At 47.3% G+C, this 7,276-nt stretch overlaps 1 pseudogene; it reads left to right on the plus strand.

The window, feature by feature from the left end:
* The first annotated feature begins 1,202 nt into the window (after positions 1-1,202).
* On the plus strand, positions 1,203-2,942 carry LOC126932060 (PRAME family member 17-like; annotated as a pseudogene).
* The last annotated feature ends 4,334 nt before the right edge of the window (positions 2,943-7,276 follow it).

Raw genomic sequence — 7,276 nt, forward strand, 5'->3', positions numbered from 1 at the left:
TGTGTCCAGAGCTGATAGAAGTGTAATGGTGCCATTAACACAAATTTAAAAATCAGAAAAAAGCTCAGAAGTGTAGAGGGAGGGGAGGTCTTAGTTTTGCGATATATCGAAATGTCAGTAGAATATGTAGAGAAAATGTCTAGCCAGTAGTTAAAATACAGATAGTAAATGATTTGTGACTGAATATATAGACATAATGACTAGCTTCATAGTAATAGGAGTAGTAAAAATCACACAAAAAAATTGTAATGCTGAGTGTTCAGTCCCTGAGCAAGGAGAGGGGTAGTTTAAGGGAGGGGCTGTCACCATCCTTGCTGTCAAGTTAAACTGTTAACTAAATTCCCCCCAGTGCTAGCTTGGCTTATGCCCAGGAATGATCAAAGATAGCTTGGAGATCAGAAGCAAGAAGAGTCAACTACGTCAGGTTTCTCTTAATGTTATAATTATGAAAAGGTGGTCTCACAGGGACTTTGGATGAGAGAGTTTCTTTCTTTTTTTTTTTGAGATGGAGTCTCACTCTGTTGCTCAGGCTGGAGTATAGTGGCGTGGTCTCGGCTCACTGCAACCTCTGCCTCCCAGGTTCAGGCGATTCTCCTGCCTCAGCCTCCCAAGCAGCTGGGATTACAGGTGAGCAACACCATGTCTGGCTAATTTTTGTATTTTTTGTAGGGACAGGGTTTCGCCATGCTGGCCAGGCTGGTCTCAAACTCCTGACCTCAAGTGATCCGCTCGCTTCGACCTCCCAAAGTGCTGGGATTCAAGGCATGAGCTGCTGTGCCTGGCCATGACGAGAGAGTTTGTAGTTGAGGGGCATTTACTGCCTGGTTGTGGAATGTTAACTGAAACTACCTCTATCACTGAAGGACATAAGATGATCCTGATACCTGAAATACCCATACTGTCTGGGATGGTGTCAGATAAACATGTTAATGAGAATGGCAGTTCCCAGAGTTCCATACTTAAATGGCAATGGTTTATATAGGATCATGCCACCTGGGGAATGCCAGAAGGAGAGACTCACAGGCACGGATCCTCTTTTTCCCTAAAACTGACTCTAGAACTGCGTGAGGAGCTGCCAGATTCCATGGTTCCCAATAAACAGTTCCCTCACTGACAAAAAGCTATTGGATTTGTGGATGGCAGTTTCAAAGTGAAAGGCCCACCTCTAGTTTGGAAGGCTGCTCCTCTGATCATTTATCAGAATGAGCCTCCAAGCCCCGCCCACACTCCTGGAGCTGGTGGGGCAGAGCCTGCTGAGGAACCAGTTCTTGGCCATCTTCACCCTGGAGGAGCTGCCCAAGGAGGTCTTCTGTCTGCTGTTCACGGAGGCCGTCAGCAGGAGACGCTGTAGAGTCTAAAGGCCATGGCACTGGCCTGGCCCTTCCCCCGCCTCCCTCTGGAGTCCCTGATGAAGACACCTCATCTGGAGACCTTGTGAGCTGTGCTGAAGGGACTTGATACGCTGGCCAGAAGGTTCGCCCCAGGAGGTGGAAACTTCAAGTGCTGGATTTGCGAGATGTTCATGAGAATTTCTGGACCATATGGTCTGGAGCCAGGGCCCTGTCCTGCTCCCCAGAGGCCTTGAGTAAGAGGCAGGCAGTGGAGGACTGTCCAAGGACAGGAGAGCACCAGCCCTTGAAGGTGTTCAGAGACCTCTACGTAAAGGAAAATACCCTGGATGAATGTCTACGCTACCTCTGTGGGTGGATCCACTACAGAAGATATTTAGTACACCTGTGTTGTAGGAAGGTACAGAATTACTCAATGCCCATTTCAAATTTCAGAAATTTATTGGGAAAGGTATACCCAGACAGCAGTATCCATGAGTTGGAAGTCTGGAAAAAGTGCTCACTGAATAGAACAGGAAAGTTTGCCCCTTATCTGAGCCAGATGAGCAATCTTCACAAACTCTTTTTAGCCTTTGGTTACGGGTGTGAGTTATACATGCGCGGCCAACAGCAGTTCATTCCTGACTTGGACTCTCCATTCGTCTGCCTGGAGCCCCCAGACGCTTTATATAAGAAAAGTCAATAATATTTTTTTTTTTTTTTTTTTTTTTTTTGAGACAGAGTCTCGCTCTGTCGCCCAGGCTGGAGTGCAGTGGCCGGATCTCAGCTCACTGCAAGCTCCGCCTCCCGGGTTCACGCCATTCTCCTGCCTCAGCCTCCCGAGTAGCTGGGACTACAGGCGCCCGCCACCTCGCCCGGCTAGTTTTTTGTATTTTTTTAGTAGAGACGGGGTTTCACCGTGTTAGCCAGGATGGTCTCGATCTCCCGACCTCGTGATCTGCCCGTCTCGGCCTCCCAAAGTGCTGGGATTACAGGCTTGAGCCACCGCGCCCGGCCAGAAAGGTCAATAATATTAAAGAGCACCTGGAGCACCTGCTCAGATGCCTCAAGAACCCCTTGGAGGCCATTACATTCTGTCATGCTTACCTAGCTGACCGGGACATGCAGTGTCAGTACCCAAGCCTCAGTCAACTAAAGCAGCTGCATCTGATTCATATCCTAGTGTGGACCACCAATCTTGAACCCCTTGGAGCTCTGCTAGAGAAAGCTGCTGCTACTCTCCAGACCCTCGTCTTAGAGGACTGTCGGATCCAGGACTCCCAACATCGGGTCATCCTGCCTGCCCTGAGCCGCTGCTCCCAGCTCACCACCTTCTACTTTCACGGAAATGAGACCTCTGTGAATGCTCTGAAAGTCCTATTGCGTCACACAGGCGGGCTGAGCAAGTTAAGACTGGAGACAGATCCTGCCCCTCTGGACAGTCTTGACAACAGGTGTCATGTCAATTGGGAGATCATCGCCCCAATTCGGGCTGAGCTGATGGGTACACTCAGGGAAGTAAGGCAGCCCAAGAGGATCTTATTTGGCCCCGCCCCCTGCCCTGCCTGTGGCTCATGGCCATCTGAGAAACTGGAGCTCCGTCTTTGCTCCTAGGGAAGGCCTGGTTAGTGGGGTGGATAAGCTGTGTCCCAGACACTTGGGCACTAAACTCTAGGACATAGGTACATTTTTTTTCTTTCTTTTTTTGAGACAGAGTCTCACTCTGTCACTCAGACTGAAGTGCAGTGGCACAATCTCAGCTCACTGCAACCTATGCCTCCAAGGTTCAAGTGATTCTCCTGCTTCAGCCTCCCGAGTAGCTGGTGTTACGGGCATGTGCCACCATGCCCAACTAATTTTTGTATTTTTAGTAGAGACAGGGTTTCACAATGTTGGCGAGGCTGGTCTCGAACTCCTGACCCCGCCTCTGCCTTCCACAGTGCCAGGTTTACAGGCATGAGCAGCCAGGCCCGGTCAGGTGCATCTTAAAGGAAGCACAGAACGAGTGTGTTTCAGGCACGTGCTCAATGTGAGTAGAAAAACAAAGGTGACTAAGCAGGGGGCAGTACTGGGTGAAAATGCTGACTTGGCGTCAATGAGGCCTTCAGGGACCTGTGTCCTAGAGTCAGAAATAGAACCTGAAGTTCTAGAGTGATGCAGGAGTTACCGCCACAAGGATGGTTATTAAAAAATGTCAAAAATAAATGGAACCTGAATGGAAAAAAAATTGTAATTCTAACACATAGCTGAGACAAGGACTTAGGCTAAGATAATTAGGCTAATATATATATATATAATTTTTTTAAAAAGCCCTGTAAATTAAATGCTGTTTGTCTTTATCTGTTTTGCATTGCTAGAACAGAATATCTGAGACTGGATGTAAAGAAAAGAGGCTTATTTGACTCACAATTCTGGGAGCTGGGAGGTCCGAGATTGGGCAGCTGCATCTGTTGAGGGCCTCAGGCTGCTTCCACTCATGACTGTAAGTGGAAGGGGAGCAGACATGTGCAAAGAGGTCACATGGCAAGAGAGGAAGCAAGAGAGAGAAACTGAGGAAGCCAGACTCTAAAAGCCCACTCTCGCCAGAACTAATCCATCCCCACAAGAGGAAGAACTGACTCACCCCCACAGAGGGCATTAATCTATTTATGAGAGAGCTGCCCCTATGACCCAAACCTCCCAATAGATCCCACCTCCCAACACTGCCACATTGGGAATCAAATTCCAACACGAGTTTGGGCAGGGACAAACCACATCCAAACTATAGTACTGTTACTACCCATGCTTAGAGATGAACAGAACTAGGTTAGAGAGATTAGGTAAACGAGGATATGAAGCCAGGTATTCTGATTCCCAAAGACTGCACTCTTGGCCACCATGCTTTACTGCATCTGTAAGGGCTGTTTTGACAGCTAGTGTGCAGAGAACACATGAGTGGTGGGGAAGTGGACGCAGTGGGCAATGGAATGAAAAAGAACAAGAGAACAGAAGGCAGCAATGGCAGGACACAGGGGAACAGAAAGAAGACCTAAGCAAATGTGTAAGTCTGGGAAGATCCTGAAGAGAAGCCTAAGAAAGGCTAACTGGCACAGAAGGACCCAGGAGGAAGTTGGAAGGGATGGAATTAGAAGGCCTAGGAAGGAGTTAGCCTGGTCAAAGAAAAGAGAGACTTTTCTGGAACAAAGAAGGAGTAAGGTGAAAGTACCAAGGAATTCTGAGGAGAAGCTGAGAGATCTTAGGTAGGTAGCTGTCATGGTCAAATTTTATCCCCAAAAAGATGTTGAAGTCCTAACCTCCAGTATCTATGAATGGGACCTTATTTGGAAATGGGGTGTCTGCTGTTGATCAAGTCAACATGAGGCCAGTGGGTTGGGCCCTAATCCAATATGACTGTATCCTTATAAAAAGGGGAAAAATGGGCACTAAGACAGAGACATGGGGAGAATGCCATGTGAACCTGAAGGCAGAGATCAAGATGATATGCTTACAAGCCAAGGAATACCAAATATTGAAATTGTTCTTTTTTTTTTTTTTTTTTTTTTGAGACAGAGTCTTGCTCTGTTGCCCAGGCTGGAGGGCAGTGGTATGATTTTGGTTCACTGCAACCTCCATCTCCCAGGTTCAAGCAATTTTCCTGCCTCAGCCTCTCAAGTAGCTGGGATTACAGGCACCCGCCAAAACACCGAGCTAATTTTTGTATTTTTTTAGTAGAGACAGGGATTCACCATGTCGGTCAGGTTGGTCCCGAACTCCTGAACTCAAGTGATCCACCTGCCTCAGCCTCCCAAAGTGCTGAGATTACAGGCATGAGCCACGGCGCCCAGCCCAGATACTGCATTTGAAATGCGATATTGAGAAGACATCCAGAAGCTAGAAGAGAGGCATGGAACAGATTCTCCCTCACAGCCCACAGAAGGAACACCTTTATCTTGGGCTTCTGGCCTCCAGAACTGTGACAAAAAATTTCTGTTGCTTAAGTTACCCACTTTGTGGCACTTTTTATTATGGCAGCCCTAGCAAACTAATACAGTGACCTTGACTTTCTCAAGAAATAGGCAACTTGTTCCCCATATCACATAGCTTCTGTAAAGAAAGACTTCTGGCTCGGTCCAGGGCCAACCCAGGTGTGGTTGGTGGAGATAATATTATAAGTGCAGCACTTGGGCCAGAGCTTAGGAGAAATCAAATGGGAAAAGTCTTTTTCCCTTCTCCCTCCAGGGCCTCAAACAGCAACTGATTTCCTCATCCAGCTTGACCCTCCAAGGTGTCCTGGGAACAGGGTGCAGGAGTGCAAGGTGGGCACGCTCCCTGAACTGAGCTGTAAGGAACCTGGCTTGCTTTGGTCAAGGATAGGCCAAGGTAAACATTCAGAGTGACTCAGCAAGTTTAGAGCGCAGGTGTATAACTCCACTTGTTGTCATAGCCATGTAGACATAACATAGAGAAGCTCACCACCATAGCCATAACATAGGGAAGGCTCATCACTTGGCTCTAAGCCACTATTGTCTATAAAAAGTATAATTGCTTTGCCAACACTGTAGAGGCACACTGATGCCCAGAGAAAGAGAGAGAACCAAAGTTGTCCGTCTTTGCAGATGGACAGAGGGGAGCCAGGATACAGCTTGGCTCACTCATGTCCAGATAGGGAAAGAGTTAAGCTGCTGACCCTGAAGGCAAGGGAGAGCCGGCCACACAGTTGTGTGTGGGAACCACTGAACTAACCAGCTGAGACAGGGTGGACAGTGTGAGAAAGTTGTTGATGAGAGTTGATGCTGAATAAAATCATCTTTCACCTGCCTACAGCCCCCTAAGTGTTCTTTCTGCTCATCCACCCACTCCCTTCAGACTGCAACATGACATTTGGTATAGTCGTGAACCTGACATAAGCATAACTGAGGCAGGCAGATGTAAGGCCTGAGTGTGCAAAGGGCCTCTCTAGGGTGGAATTTACACCTATGACCAGGGCACTGGTACATCTAGCTCACCCTGGATGTCACCATTAGCATAGCTAACTTGGCATTTGAGGTTACATTAGATCCCTTGAAGTATTGTTGTGATGCTGGCTTTTTTTTTTTTTTTTTTTTTTCATTGAGGAGAAAAAGGAGGAATTCATTTTTATTTTCACAAGGTCTCCGGAAGCCTGGGTTGGTGCAGATGGGAACATGCAGCTGACATTGAAGCCTGTGGGAGGGTGGGAAGGAGCCCCACTGGGGATAACACGCCCCCGGCCCCCACTTAGCTGTCACTCCTATGTCAGTGGTCTATGAGTCTTTTGTCCCCAGTAGCCCTACTGGTCAGGGACTGTGTCTCATTCTTTTTGATGGCCCCACAGTGCCTAACCTAGCACCTGACACATAGTCACTCCCCAATGAATATAGAGCAGTGGCTCAATAGCTTCTTCAATATTAGAACAATAATGAATGTTTCCATGTTTCCCATTCCAAAAGCAGATTTAGAACACTGACACCCATTTAGAAGCAGGATCAAAGCCCACAGCATAAGGGCTATTCTGACACTATTGATACCACCTATTCCAGCACACCACCTTCCAAGGTCAAAAGTGACTGTTCCCCCCATTTCCCAGCTGTCCTGCCTGGGAAAAACAGGATTGGAACAGAACAGGAAGTATTAAGTAGGAAAACACTAGAAGTTAGAATTGTAAAATGTAGTAACACACTAGAAGCCTGAAGACTCCTTAAACAGGCCTGACGGAAAGCTGGGGAGGAGGAGGGACAATTGTGAAAGAGAACAAAACACCAGGCGCTTGAAAAACTTTGGTTCCCTGACTAATCAGTGGAGTCAATAGAAAGACAGCCCAAGAGAGGAGCACATTGCGGGTAAAGTGGAAACGGAAACCAGGCCATTAAAAATATATAAAGAAGAGCCTTGCAAGGAAGTCTGTAATCTATAACAAAGACACATAACCCTGAACCTAAAATAAAAGTTTG

This window comes from Macaca thibetana, chromosome 1, assembly GCF_024542745.1.
Source record: "Macaca thibetana thibetana isolate TM-01 chromosome 1, ASM2454274v1, whole genome shotgun sequence".
In the NCBI taxonomy this organism is placed as follows: Eukaryota; Metazoa; Chordata; class Mammalia; order Primates; family Cercopithecidae; genus Macaca; species Macaca thibetana.